Source organism: Tamandua tetradactyla, chromosome 7 (genome assembly GCF_023851605.1).
Source record: "Tamandua tetradactyla isolate mTamTet1 chromosome 7, mTamTet1.pri, whole genome shotgun sequence".
In the NCBI taxonomy this organism is placed as follows: domain Eukaryota; kingdom Metazoa; phylum Chordata; class Mammalia; order Pilosa; family Myrmecophagidae; genus Tamandua; species Tamandua tetradactyla.
This window is the reverse complement of record NC_135333.1, coordinates 38,234,315-38,247,127: the sequence shown is the minus strand read 5'-3', so window position 1 is coordinate 38,247,127 and position 12,813 is coordinate 38,234,315.

The window sequence follows — 12,813 nt, the reverse complement described above, 5'->3', positions numbered from 1 at the left end:
ATTGAGTATGCCATCCCTAAGAAAACTTTTCTTTTCTATGACCAAAAATTGCAGTTCTTATGTGATCTGAGAGAAAAATGCTAAACTGGAGTTTCTTTTTCCTAGACGCCTTATGCCTTGCACCTTGAAAAGAAGGTATTCAGTACTTACCTGGTGACTTATAAAAGCTGGGTACATCAGAAATACATCGATTCTGAAATTAAAGGTAATTTAGTAAACTTTGGAAAAGACTTCATTGGGGTGTTGGAAAATACTTTAAGATTTTCCTAAGAAGGAGAATTATCAAGAAAGGGGAGATAAAGAATAGAGCTGCTGGTGAATGGGGCAAAGGAGAGAACAGGGAATAATCTCAAATGCACAAAGAGCTAAATAGAGAATAAATGATTGAAATTCACGTAAATCTTAGAACTCCAATGTGGGAGTGCAAAGCAGCTAAACCTCAAAGCTAAGAGGAGGTCATGGGTTTCCCAGAAGAGACCCTCTGCAAACGGACCCTTTGCCTGAGGCCTGCCACTGGTCCCCTCCACCGGCTTTGCCCAAAGCCTCCCCCTCTGCCCTTAAGCTGAACTGGGGCGCTCTTTCCTCCAGCTTTCCCACAGCATCCTGTGCAGACCCAATGCTGTTGACAAGGCAACTTGTCTGTTTTCCCCACTGGACAGGCAATATTGGCCCTAACTTGGCACCAACCAAGAGCTTGGTGAATTAATAAAAGGCAAATGACAGGGCAGGCCACAGTGGCTCAGCAGGCAAGAATGCTTGCCTGCCATGCCAGGGGACCTGGGTTCGATTCCCGGTGCCCGCCCATGTAAAAAGAATAAAATATAAATAAATAAAAATAAAAAGCTGTCAGACTCTGGTAGCTCAATCTTTTAAAAAGAAAAAAAAAAAGGCAAATGACAGATGAGAGTGGACTGATGAGTTATGGCCTGAGATTACTACAGCCACAAGGAATTACTGTGATGTTTGCATCCAAGCCAAGCCCTGTTTATCGATGTATGAAAATCACCTGTGGTGCCCTCGCAGCTGCTGGGGCCCAGGTGAAAGGGTTTGCAATGAAGAGGACTTGCTTTGCAGAGTGGGTGAGAGAGGAAATGTGACATGCAAATGTTAGGAAACAGCTTCTTTGGCTTTCTGGCTGTGGGTCCAAGAGATTCGTGGTGTCCCAGGAGGGAAAAGGAGGAGGTAGTCGTAGCCTGGACTTGTCCGGGTCCGGTTCTAGTACTAGGGGAGGGGAGAGGGTGGGAGGGAGGAAGGGCCATCAAGTTCCAATGCACACGCCAGCCCTGCATGACCATCACCACACGCGCAGCTCTGCGGGGCTCCCAGGACAGAGCGGCCTCTGGTGCAGGAGGGCTGGCGCGGCCTGGGACTCTGCATTTCCAGAGTGGTTTCAGGTGCTCCTGCTGCTGCATGGCTTTCAGGTTCAGACACCAGACTTGGAGTGGTCAGAGATTATGTGACTCTTTTATAAAAGTGTCTCCATGGGCTCTGGGATAAGAAATTGCCATGCCATTTCCTCAGGGATGCTGCAGCGTATGATCCTAAGAAGCTTCAACTTTAAAACATCAGACGTCTTCAAAAGATACCCAATATAGAGCCTACAAGAAGAAAAAGCAAAAGAACGCAACAAAGATCCAAGCAATGGCGTTTGTGCCATGGAGCTTGCTGGCATTCATATATATTTATACACAACATTTTTTATTGTGAAATATAAGTACAAAAAAGCGAAAAATTTTAATGTGCATTTTAACAAGTAGTTATGGAACAAATTTCAAAGTATGGAATTCCACAATTCTAGCTATTTCCTTCTAGCTGCTCTAAGACACTGGAGACTAAAAAGAAATACCAATATAGTGATTCAGCAGTCATACTCGTATGTCAAATTCCATTTTCTCTCTTATAAGTCCTTGTTCTGCATTGATCCTTCTCCCTATCTTTAGGGTTATCAGGGCAATGACCATTCTAACTTCTTCATGTTGCCAAGGGGTGTTGACATAATGAGATAGGGGGATGCAACTTGTGGATGCCCTTGGAAAGACTGGCAACTCTGGGTTTCAGGGTTTATCTGGCCTAGGAACCAGCTGGAAGTTTTAGGTTTCTGAAAAATAAACTTAATGAGTGAACTTTTAGAGTCTCAGAAAGGGCACAGGGTATTCTTCAGGGTTTACAGGAACAGTGTTAGTTGGGCCTTGGCATACCATGGCAATTTGTACTAGCTGAAGTTGTATGAGTCACCTCCAAAATAACCTCTCAACTCTATTTGAAATTCTTAGCCACTGATACCTCATTTTGGTACATTTCTTTTTCCCCTTTTGGTCAGGCAGGATTTCTCAATCGCTCAGTGCCAGGGCCAGGCTCATCCCTGGGAATCATGTCCCATACTGCCAGGGAGATTTTCACCCCCGGATTTCATGTCCCATGTGTGGGGGAGGGTAATGATTTTCCTTGCACAGTTGGGCTTAGAGAGAGAGGGAGAGAGGGGACATTTGAGCAACAAAAGAGGTTCTCTCTGGAAGTAACTCTTAGGCATAATTATAGGTAGGCTTAGCTTTGAATAAGCTTCAGAATAATAATAATAAGCTTCAGAATAAGCTTACAGAAATAAGCTTCATTAGAGCAAGCCTCAAGATCAAGGGCTTGGTCTATTAACTTGGGAGTCCTTAACATTTGAGAGAGAATCAGGGATCTGCCAGGTGGGAAAGTTTACTAGGTCTATATTTTTTCTCCAGTCCCTCAAGGGACTTTGCCAATACTTTTTAATTATCTGTCCAACATACTCTGGAATGCAACTGGGTATTAAATTAAATTATACAGACTTGTAAGACCTCGATCCCAATTCTAGTTTCCATGTGTTTAGGTCAACTGAACTGGCCAGAGAGGTTAAGTTAGATTGTGTGCCACAGAAAATTTAGATTTTGGACAAAATAAACTTCTCTTCCCTTGGCCTCATAAAGTAGGTGAAGTTCTAAAATACAGACAATATCATTCTTTACTCTATATTTTGATTTATCTTAGTCCCAACCAGGTCAGCTTCATTCTTATCTCTAATTGAAACCCGATTTTTTTTTTGGCATTTTTTAACAGTTGCTGTATGTAGGAATGCTGACTGTCAGAGCTACAAAACTCCAACTCTGAGTCTTTGATGTCACACAGGTACCCAAAGTTCCAGGGAAATACTGGGTTATACACATATAGCACAGCATCTTAGAATTTAGAAATAACACTTAAATATTTATAAGAAAATTAGGCCCCAATTTTCTTATAAATATTTCCTTTTGTTTCTGGTTTCTTCTGGTCAACATAAGGTCCTCATGGTTGACTCACCTCTTTGCATGCCTCCTGACTTCTTTCCTTTCTGTAGCATAATATTCCATCATATGGATACACCACCGTTCACCCTACTGCTTCCCAGTCACTGTACCCTTTAGCCACCTCTATCTATTGGGCATCATGGATAATGCTGCCATAAACATCAAGGCATACTCATATATTTTTAAAATGACCTAATGACTTATAAACAGTTATGGCCATTTTTAAAACATGTGTCTGTCACACCGCATGCTTACCCTCTTTGCTCAAAGGAATGTTTGGTGGAAGGCAGCAGCAGCAGGTCAAGGGGGTGGCAGTCCCCTAAAGAGAGAAGAGGGCACAGTGGGGCACTTACTGGTGAAAGTATATGGCACAGAAGAACCATTATAAGCGGCGAGTTGCTTACACACTCCACCGGTTAAAAATCTCCCTGAGAACGCCAACTGTTGGTTTTAGAAAGGGAATCATAATCCTAATGAGGGTTCCAAAGGCCAGGGAAAGACGCTCCCCCACCCTCACCCCTTCGCATCCTTGGGGCCTGCCCTCTAGCCTCCCCCTTTCCTTTTCAGTCGCCCTTCTGTTCTCCTGACTCCATCCCTCTACTCCTCCATCTGCTCCTGACCGTCTTCTCCCCAGTGCCCACTGAAACTGCTTTCTCAGCCACTAATCCTCCTGGGGCCAATGCAGCAGCCAAGGGTCCTCCCCTTTTGACCTGTCCCCCTTTGCCTCCCTTCTCCTACCACCATCACCACCACAATTCACAGTTATCCCAAACCAGCCGCCTTGTGTGATGTCTCCCCCTTGGTGGTCTCTCCCTGACCCTAAGCATTCTCCTGTCCTCGGGACAGCTCCACCCAGGGTGAGCTGGTCATTTGCTCCTCGAGACAAGCTTCCAGTAGAGCATTTACATAGCAACTGTTTGCTTACCTCGTTTACTTGCTCATTCATTCATTCATTTAACAAACATATCAAGTGTCTATATGAACACATTCTAGGGGACTAGACAGATCAAATAGACCCATGCATATACACACACACACACAATTAACACAGTTGTAAATTGTCAAAGTGAAGAGCAGTCCACATGGATTTAAATACTATGATGATGTTGAAGGTTCCATGCTTTATGTCTACTGTCCTGGGCTCCTGATCCATGGAACTCAGGGGTCGGCAAACCACAGCCCATCGATGGACGTGGACGGGCCCACTGCCTGTGTTTATATGGCCCAAAAGCTGACAATGGTTTTTACGTTTTTAAATGGCTGGGGAAAAAAACAACAACAGTAGAAGGTATTTCCTGGCAATTTTCTGCTCTTTCAGCAAATTCTTGGCAGCTAGTACACATTTTAGCATAAGAAGAGTCATTCTCCTTGGAGAAATAAAAATATTTTTTAAAGGCTTGACTTTAATTCTGCTACCAATTAGTTTGGAAATACTAACCCAAAGTATCTTGACCGGATTGTTTTAAATAGAAGTTTAGAATCTATAGAATTTAAGACTATACAGTTGTTGCTGGATTTTAAACGGGGGTACTTGTATATAACTTGAAATACTCTTTATCCTGAAGGTTTTGCCTAGTTGTGCCACATTGATTTTGAAGGTACATTTGTTTTGAAACTTTTTTTATTGTATAGTACAACACATATACAAAGCAAAGAAACAAAAAAGCAATAATTTTCAAAGCACTCTTCAACAAGTAGTTACAGGACAGATCCCAGAAGTTTGTCATGGACTACCATATTATTCTCTCGTATTTTTCCTTCTAGCTGCTCCAGAATACAGGAGGCTAGAGGGCTTAAATACTTTTTTATCATCATAATCGACTTTTTCCCTTCTTTTTTTGTGAAAAATAACATATATACAGCAAAGCTATAAATTTCAAAGCATAGCACCATAATTAGTTGTAGAACATATTTCAGAGTTTGACATGGGTTACAATTCCACAATTTTCGGTTTTTACTTCTAGCTGCTCTAAAATACTGGAGACTAAAAGAGATATCAATTTAATGATTCAGCATTCATATTCATTTGTTAAACCTAACTTCTGTGTATAACTCCACCATCACCTTTGAGCTTTCCATCCCTCTCTTTAGGGGTGTTTGGACTATGGCAATTCTAAATTTTTTATATTGGAAGGGTCTGTCACTAATATGGGGTAGGGAGATGGAACTATCTGCTGTTGTGGAGAGACTGGGCCCTCTAGGTTTCAGTACTTATATGGACCAGGGACCCATTTGGAGGCCATGGATTCTGGAAAGTCACTCTCCAGTACATGGAACCGTTGTGGAATCTTATACATTGTCCTAGGTGTTCTTTAGGATTGGCTGGGGGTTGGCAGGTTATGATAGGTAGCAAGGTTTACCTGAAGCTTGTATAAGAGCAACCTCCAGAGTAGCCTCTCGACTTTATTTGAACTCTCTCTGCCACTGATACTTTATTAGTTACACTTATTTTCCCCTTTTGGTCAGAATGGAATTGTTGATCCCACGGTGCCAGGGCTGGATTCATCCCTGGGAGTCATCTCCACGTTGCCAGGGAGACTTTCACCCCTGGATGTCATGTCCCATGTAGGGGGGAAGGCAATGATTTCACATTCAGAGTTGGGCTTGGAGAGACTGAGGCCACATCTGAGCAGGGCTAATCTCAAGTTTGCATCATTGATTTTTAAAGAGCTGTTGTATTTTTTCCAACTTTATTGAAAAACGAAGATATTCAAAGTTTTTAAGGTTCATGAGAAGGTCAGCTGGGGACTCTGTAAGCAACCTCTCTGAAGAAACTTGGAAAATCAATCATCTTTCCTTAGAATCTCTTTGGACTAATCTTTTGGAACTCTTTGGTTGCCAATTTTCCTTAAAAGTTATTGCAGGCGCTTAACCCTTTGTCTGCTCTGGCTTAGTACTGAGTCGCACTTAGCACGTGGAGTCGCAAAAGGGACGTGTAGGCCTCAGCGAGCTGCCAGGCCAAGGCCCAGCAACTTGATGATATGAGCTGCAGTGCCTGCCCCTGTGTCACTGGCAAGGATGGTGAAGTCACAGGGTGAAGTCTGCTGCCACCATCCACTGACCAGGCCGCTCAGCAATGATATCACTTGAGCTTTTTATTTTAATTTGGTTACTCAAGCCCAGAAGCAGTAGAACTTATTTTCTCTGGTAAGACAGTGACCCCACAAACAGCTGAGCCCCTTTCCAGAGCTCTAGAGTCTCTCTATAGGGTCCTTTGTACCTCCCCAGATCCTAGGTCAGGGGACCTTTGAAGACAGGGAAGGTGGGGCTCTTCAAAGAGGGGTGTCTGCTGGCCATCTCTGTTTCCCTCGTCTCTCCATTTTGGTCATGCATTCACTCCGTGGGTCAACTACCCAGGGCCAAGTGCTAGGACACAGCCAGGAAAGGCAGGCTCTGCCCTCTGGACCCAGGGTCAGTGGGCAGCTCCACCAATCCCACCCACCACAAGGCAAGGCACCATAACCTGCTAGACTGGGCAGACAAGGCCTGAATGCCACCCTTATCTCCCTCCCTCTCAGGACTCCCCACCCCTCTCCCTTGGGCTACTGCAGGTGTCTCACAACCTCTACCCTTGGCTGTCCCTGGGCCCTGGCCAGTGCAGGCCCATCAGCAGTCCAAACAAGCTTTTAAAAACACTACCATAGCATATCAGCATGCTTGGAATCCTTCAGTGGTCCCCAAAGTCCTAACTCCGTGACAGGAGGAGACTTGCCCATGCCGGATTCTCAGCCTTATCTTACTGACCTTCTTTCAGTTCCAGGAAAAAGTCCAGCTCCTTCCAGTAGGAGGACTCTGCTTTACAGATGTGAATTCGCTGCTCCTGTCTAGAACACTGCTCCCTTCACCTTCTCACCCCCTGGCTTACTCCTCCTTATTTTTCAGGCTCTCCAGCTTAGGTATGCCTTCTTCAGAGAAGCCTTTTCTGCCACCCCAGACTAGGGTCAACATATTCCCCCCAGCTCCGAGCTGGTTCTCTGAGTCTCCCTGCCCCTGGTAACCTGTATTTTAGTTTCTAACTGAGAGGTTAGTTTCAGCCTTTATTAGAAATAGTGATACCCCGGAAAATCCCATCCCATTGATTTCAACACTTCCTCTTGGAAAGGGCAGGATGTCAATTTTTATTGGAGAATCAGCTCATGCACAGAGTAGGACCTGAAGCTGATGAAGGGGGTGTCAGGCGGGGGCTAGGGGGTTGTGCACTCCTGCAGAAGCAAGGTCAGCAGCAGGTAACTAAAGGTCATTGGAATGGCTGGAGGAAAGGGCGCATCTGAGGGTGAGGCCAAGGGCAGATCTAATGAGGAGTGGCTTTTTGGGCTAAATGAGGGCAAGGGCAGATCTAATGAGGAGTGGCTTTTTGGGCTAAATAAAATTATGGGGAGAGGCATGCACAGGGCGCCAGCCAGTGTCTTGGCACGTGACTACTGAATGGGTGAATAAAGGAACAAAGGAAGTGAGAATTCCCAGCGAGTGGTGACTCCAGAGCATGGGCTCTTTCCAGTAGGAGGCTCCTTTCCTGTTCCCCACCCTCCCGGAACTGCTGGGAGGAGGCTGTTTTGGAGAGTCAGGAAATGGTGAGGCCCTGGACTAGGGCTGAGGTTGTAGACATGGAAAGAAGGGGTCAGATTGGAGTGTTTCAGTACTGGTCTGGCTGCCGCGATGGCTCTGCATCTGTGCTGAATTCATTCCTCTTTGTTAAAGTTTAGTGATAAAAATAATTTTAAAAAATCAATTATTAAAGCAGCTCTAGGTTTATAAAAAAAATCTCGCAGAAAGCTGAGTTCCCATATACCCGACCTTATTTTGCACTAGTGTGGTAACTCTGTTACAATTAATGAAACAGTATTGTCATACTATGAACTATAGTCATAGTTTACATTAGGGCTCACTGTTTGTTTTGTACAGTCCTGTTCTGGTGACAGACACAAAATCTAAAATTAATCATTTCAGCCCCTTTCAAGCATATAATCAGTGGTGTTAATTACATTCACAATGTATTGCCACCACTATCATCATCATCAAAGATTTCTCAGACCTCCCCCAAAAGAAACTGTACCAACGGGGCACATTCCCACCCAACCCTCCCTGCCCCTGGTAACCTGTATTCTAGTTTCTAACTGAGAGGTTAGTTTCAGCTTTTATTAGAAATAGTGATACCCCGGAAAATTCCATCCCATTGATTTCAACACTTCTTCTTGGAAAGGGCAGGATGTCAATGTTTATTTCTATGTGTTCAATGCCAAGGCCATAACATTGTCTCTTTATGTTCTTGAATTTCTAGCAGTAGCCCTGGCTGTTTAGTATTTAAGGGAAATTACATTTCCATGAGCTGCAGTTTCTGGGTCTGATAATAGGATCGAAGCCACTGTATTTGGGTCTCTGGCTCAATATGGGAAGGTCACCTTCTCTTTCACAGGGATTGAAGGACCCAGATTTGTTACTCTCTCAATCCCCGCGAAGTTAGAATATTTTAATTGATCAGCACAACTCTCCAATGATAAGTGGAGGAAATGCTTCCTCTATTAGAACTGACTGATTGAAAAGGGAAAAAAAGCTGGGGAGAGGGCTGTACTTTGCACAGTTGGTCAAAATTCATAGACTATATCTCTTTTAAGAAAATGATTGCTATTTATTTTTCTGGCAAGACAGTGCTGAATCTCCTTCCACATGAAGTTCTTTGTTCTTAAAAGTTATCTAATGATTTGGCAAAGGAATCCAGTAATTTGCTTGTCAGGAAAATGCCATGTATAAAGTCACAGCTTGGCCATGGGGGCCCCTGTCTGGCAGGCCGCTGTAACTTCTGAAAACCAGACGGCTGGTCTGACCCCAACCCAGCAGCGTTGTGACAGCCTCCCACAGTTCACTTCTCAAACTGAAATCTGTAAATGGAAATGTAAAAACACGGCTTACATTTAATTCAAAATGTAATAACACTCTTTTCTTTTCACGGTATTTTCAATAAAAAGAGGCTTTTTGTTTCCCAGATCATCCCTCAGCAAAGAGGGAGTCCCTCCTTATTCAGCTCCATACAAAGACCCTCCTCTTACCAGGCACGTTCATAATGACTTCAATTGCAAACAGCAAATTCTATCTGGGATCTCCAGAGCCTGAAATAACTAGGGGATGACAGATTGATCAGTGGTTCTCAAAGTGTGGCTGATGAAGTCCTGGGGTCCCCTGAGATGTTGTCAGGGGCCCATGAAGTCAAAACTATTTTCATCATAATACTAAGATGGTTACTTAGTTCATTGTGTTGATATTTGCTTCATGAGGCAAAAGAAATGGTCACGGATGGTTCAGTGGTAGAATGCTTGTCTGCCTTGTGGGAGTCCATGGTTCAATTTTGGCCCGTGCACCACTGCCACCACCCCAAAATAGCAATGGTTTGCAAAACTGCTGGCACGTTAGCGTGGATCAAGAGAGCAGCACCAAATTGTACTAGTAATTTTATTCTGTACTGCCATGCGCACAGAATAAACTAAAAATGCCATTTTCACCTAAGAATGTCCTTGATGAAACAGTAAAAATGATCAATTTTATTAAATCTCAACCCTTGAGTACCCATCTTTTTGATATTCTGCATGATGAGCAGTGCAGAGAAGGCACTTCTGCCATCTCCTGAGGCCCATCTTCTGCTTCGAGAAAAAGCACTTGTGTGATTGAGTTCTGAGCTGAACACGCCACTCTCTTCATGAAATATCATTTTCACTAGAAAGAACGTCTGACAAATCATGGTTATTTAGACGTGGGTATTTGGCTGACATTTTCTTAAGAATGAATGAAGTGAGCTTCAAGGAAAGCAACTGACAGTACTAGCTGCCAATGATAAAATGTCAACTTTCAAGTAAAATTTAGAATTTTGGAAAACTTGCATCCACCACCATAAGTTTGGCAGTTTCCCAATATTAAAGATTTTTCTGATGAGACTGGTGGTGATATTAATGAAAGTGATTTTTTTAAAGTTGTGTAACCAAGAAATGTGTCAGCATTTAGAAGATTTGCACAACTCAGTGAACAAGTGTTTTCCAAATGACCAGTGCACAACGTTACAAAATCACACGGGCCAAGACCCATTCGCAGAAACAGCTGGACAGACTGATTTCAATGCAACTGAGTGTGAAAAACTGATTGTATGGTCTCAAATTCCATGCTAAAACTAACTTTTAAAAAACCATTACTGGTTGAGTTTTAGTGATGCATCAGAGAATATCCAGTTATTACAAAAGACTATTAAAAGAATCTCCATTTTTCAAATTTAGTTTGAAACGCTAGTGATCAATGAAAGCAAGGGGTAAGGGGAATGGTAGGTATAATCTTTTTCTTTTTTTCCTTTCCTGGGTTCATTTTATTTCTTTTTCTATTGTCTTCTTATTTCTTTTTCTGAATTAATGCAAATGTTCTAAGAAATGATAAATATGCAACTAAGTGATGAATTACTGATTATATATGTTGATTTATTTTGGTTTCTTAATTTTTAAATTAATAAATAAATTAAAAAAAAGAATCTCCATTTTTCCAAATACATATTTACTTAATGATGGATTTTCTTCATATACTTCAAACTTCAACTGCAAAAAACTGAATGCAGAAGCAGACAAATATGAGAATCTACTTGTTTCTAAAGACAGATAGAAAAGATTTACAAACTTGCAAAACAATGCCACTCTTCCCACCAGTTTTTTATTTGGAATATATGTTTTCCATAATTTTTTATGTTAACATGCAATGAATTTGTTATTTTAAAATGAATTAATTAACAAATATTTTTCAAATTTCTCAGTTTTAATTTCTAATACAGCAAGTATCAAGATCAGCTCATGTAAACAAAAGCTATTTGGTGTCCTTAATAATTTTTGACAGTGCAAAGGAATCCTGAGACCAAAAAGTTTGAGAATTGTCATTAAATGTAGTCATCAGATGAAGCCAGTTAATAAAAAAATGGAAGCAAAGAAAAGTTTATTTAGTTATTATTCCAGAGTTTCAAATGTTGGCTGCTGGAAACCAGTTAAAAAGCCATCTAGCAAGCAGTTACGTTGAAGATGGAGATTATCAACTTTAATAATTTGTGAATGAGTCCTGGTGGTTTGAGAGAAAATTTCTGGGGACAGCATTCTAAGGGGATTCAGAAAATGCCGCATCTCAGATAACTCAGGCAGAAGTGAAGACGCCCATGTTTTTCTGCTAACTGCTGGGTATGACAACCCTGATGATGATGATGCAAGTGGAGAATCAGAATGTGATGACAGCAGTGAACACCAGCCTTCCAAAATCATGTTCTTGTATACACGTGGTAGGGAAATATGTGACATTTAATAAGTAAACATCTATATTTCTACAGTTTATACAACGAATTGTTAAGTTACACAATTTTAAGTTTATAGAACTTGCACATGTAAGTTTATATACTCAGCCCCCACACCCACCCTGCCTTGTTCATTGTTATTGGGACAACAGAGGATGGGGTGTCCTATTCAGAGTTGCCTGTCCTTTGAACAAACAACATAATTTGTACAATGTCATATAGTTGGAGCTGGGATCCAAATCTGGTCTAAATCACAAAGAAGTAATATTTCAAGTAAGGCAAGGGACTCTGTAACAAGACAGCCTTCCATCAAATTGCAAGAGGTTCAACAGACCAAAGAATGACTTGGACAAGCTCAACTTGGCGAGCAAGATTGAGTCTTTATTGGGGGCCTACATGGGGTCATCGTCCTTGGTGGTGGGAGGAGAGATAGCAATTCCTTGCCATGATGTCCTCCCTCACCAGAGGACAGGTGATGCTTTATAAAATTTGAACAAAGGGAGGTGGGGTGGAAGCACTGGTGAAGTGGGGTTGGCTGTGTACACATTCAAATTACGGATTACAAATTGGCCTATTAAGCTGCTATTATACTTTGTTTTCCTCTTGGACATAACTTCTGATGATGGTGCTATTCATCTTTCTGGGCATAGTTTCTGACAACAGTGCTGTTTTCCTCAAGTTAAAAATTTACCGATTTTCTGATAGGGGACATCTATTCTCTAGGGTCCATGAGAAAGGAGAGTTGGGGGTAAAACAAAAGTTCATGTATGTTACAAATTGCTACTGTTTGACTACATGTTCACAAAAAAGGCAAAACTATTCTATAGTGTCAGAAATCAGCTAGCATTTACCTTGGGGAACAGAAGCCTTAGGAAACCCCAGAGCAGGTGGGTGGCTCCACAATGATGCTGAAAGGTGCTGTACTCAAACCCCCTCCTTTGGTAGAGAGAAACCTGTGACCTAGAGGAAAGAAGTGACTGGATTTGATAAACAAATCTCATCCCAGGCAGATGAAGACAAGAGCCAGGCTCTGAACTCCCGGCTCATTGCTCATCTGCTTTCTGACAGAAGTTGGCCAAAGACTGGACCAGGCAAGGAATGTAGATGAATGAAAGAGCTAGGGGGCCCGTGAGTGTCTGGGCTAAAGGGGCACAAATGCCCCTGCCCCAGCCTGCGATTATGGGTGGAAATGTTTTTTTTTTT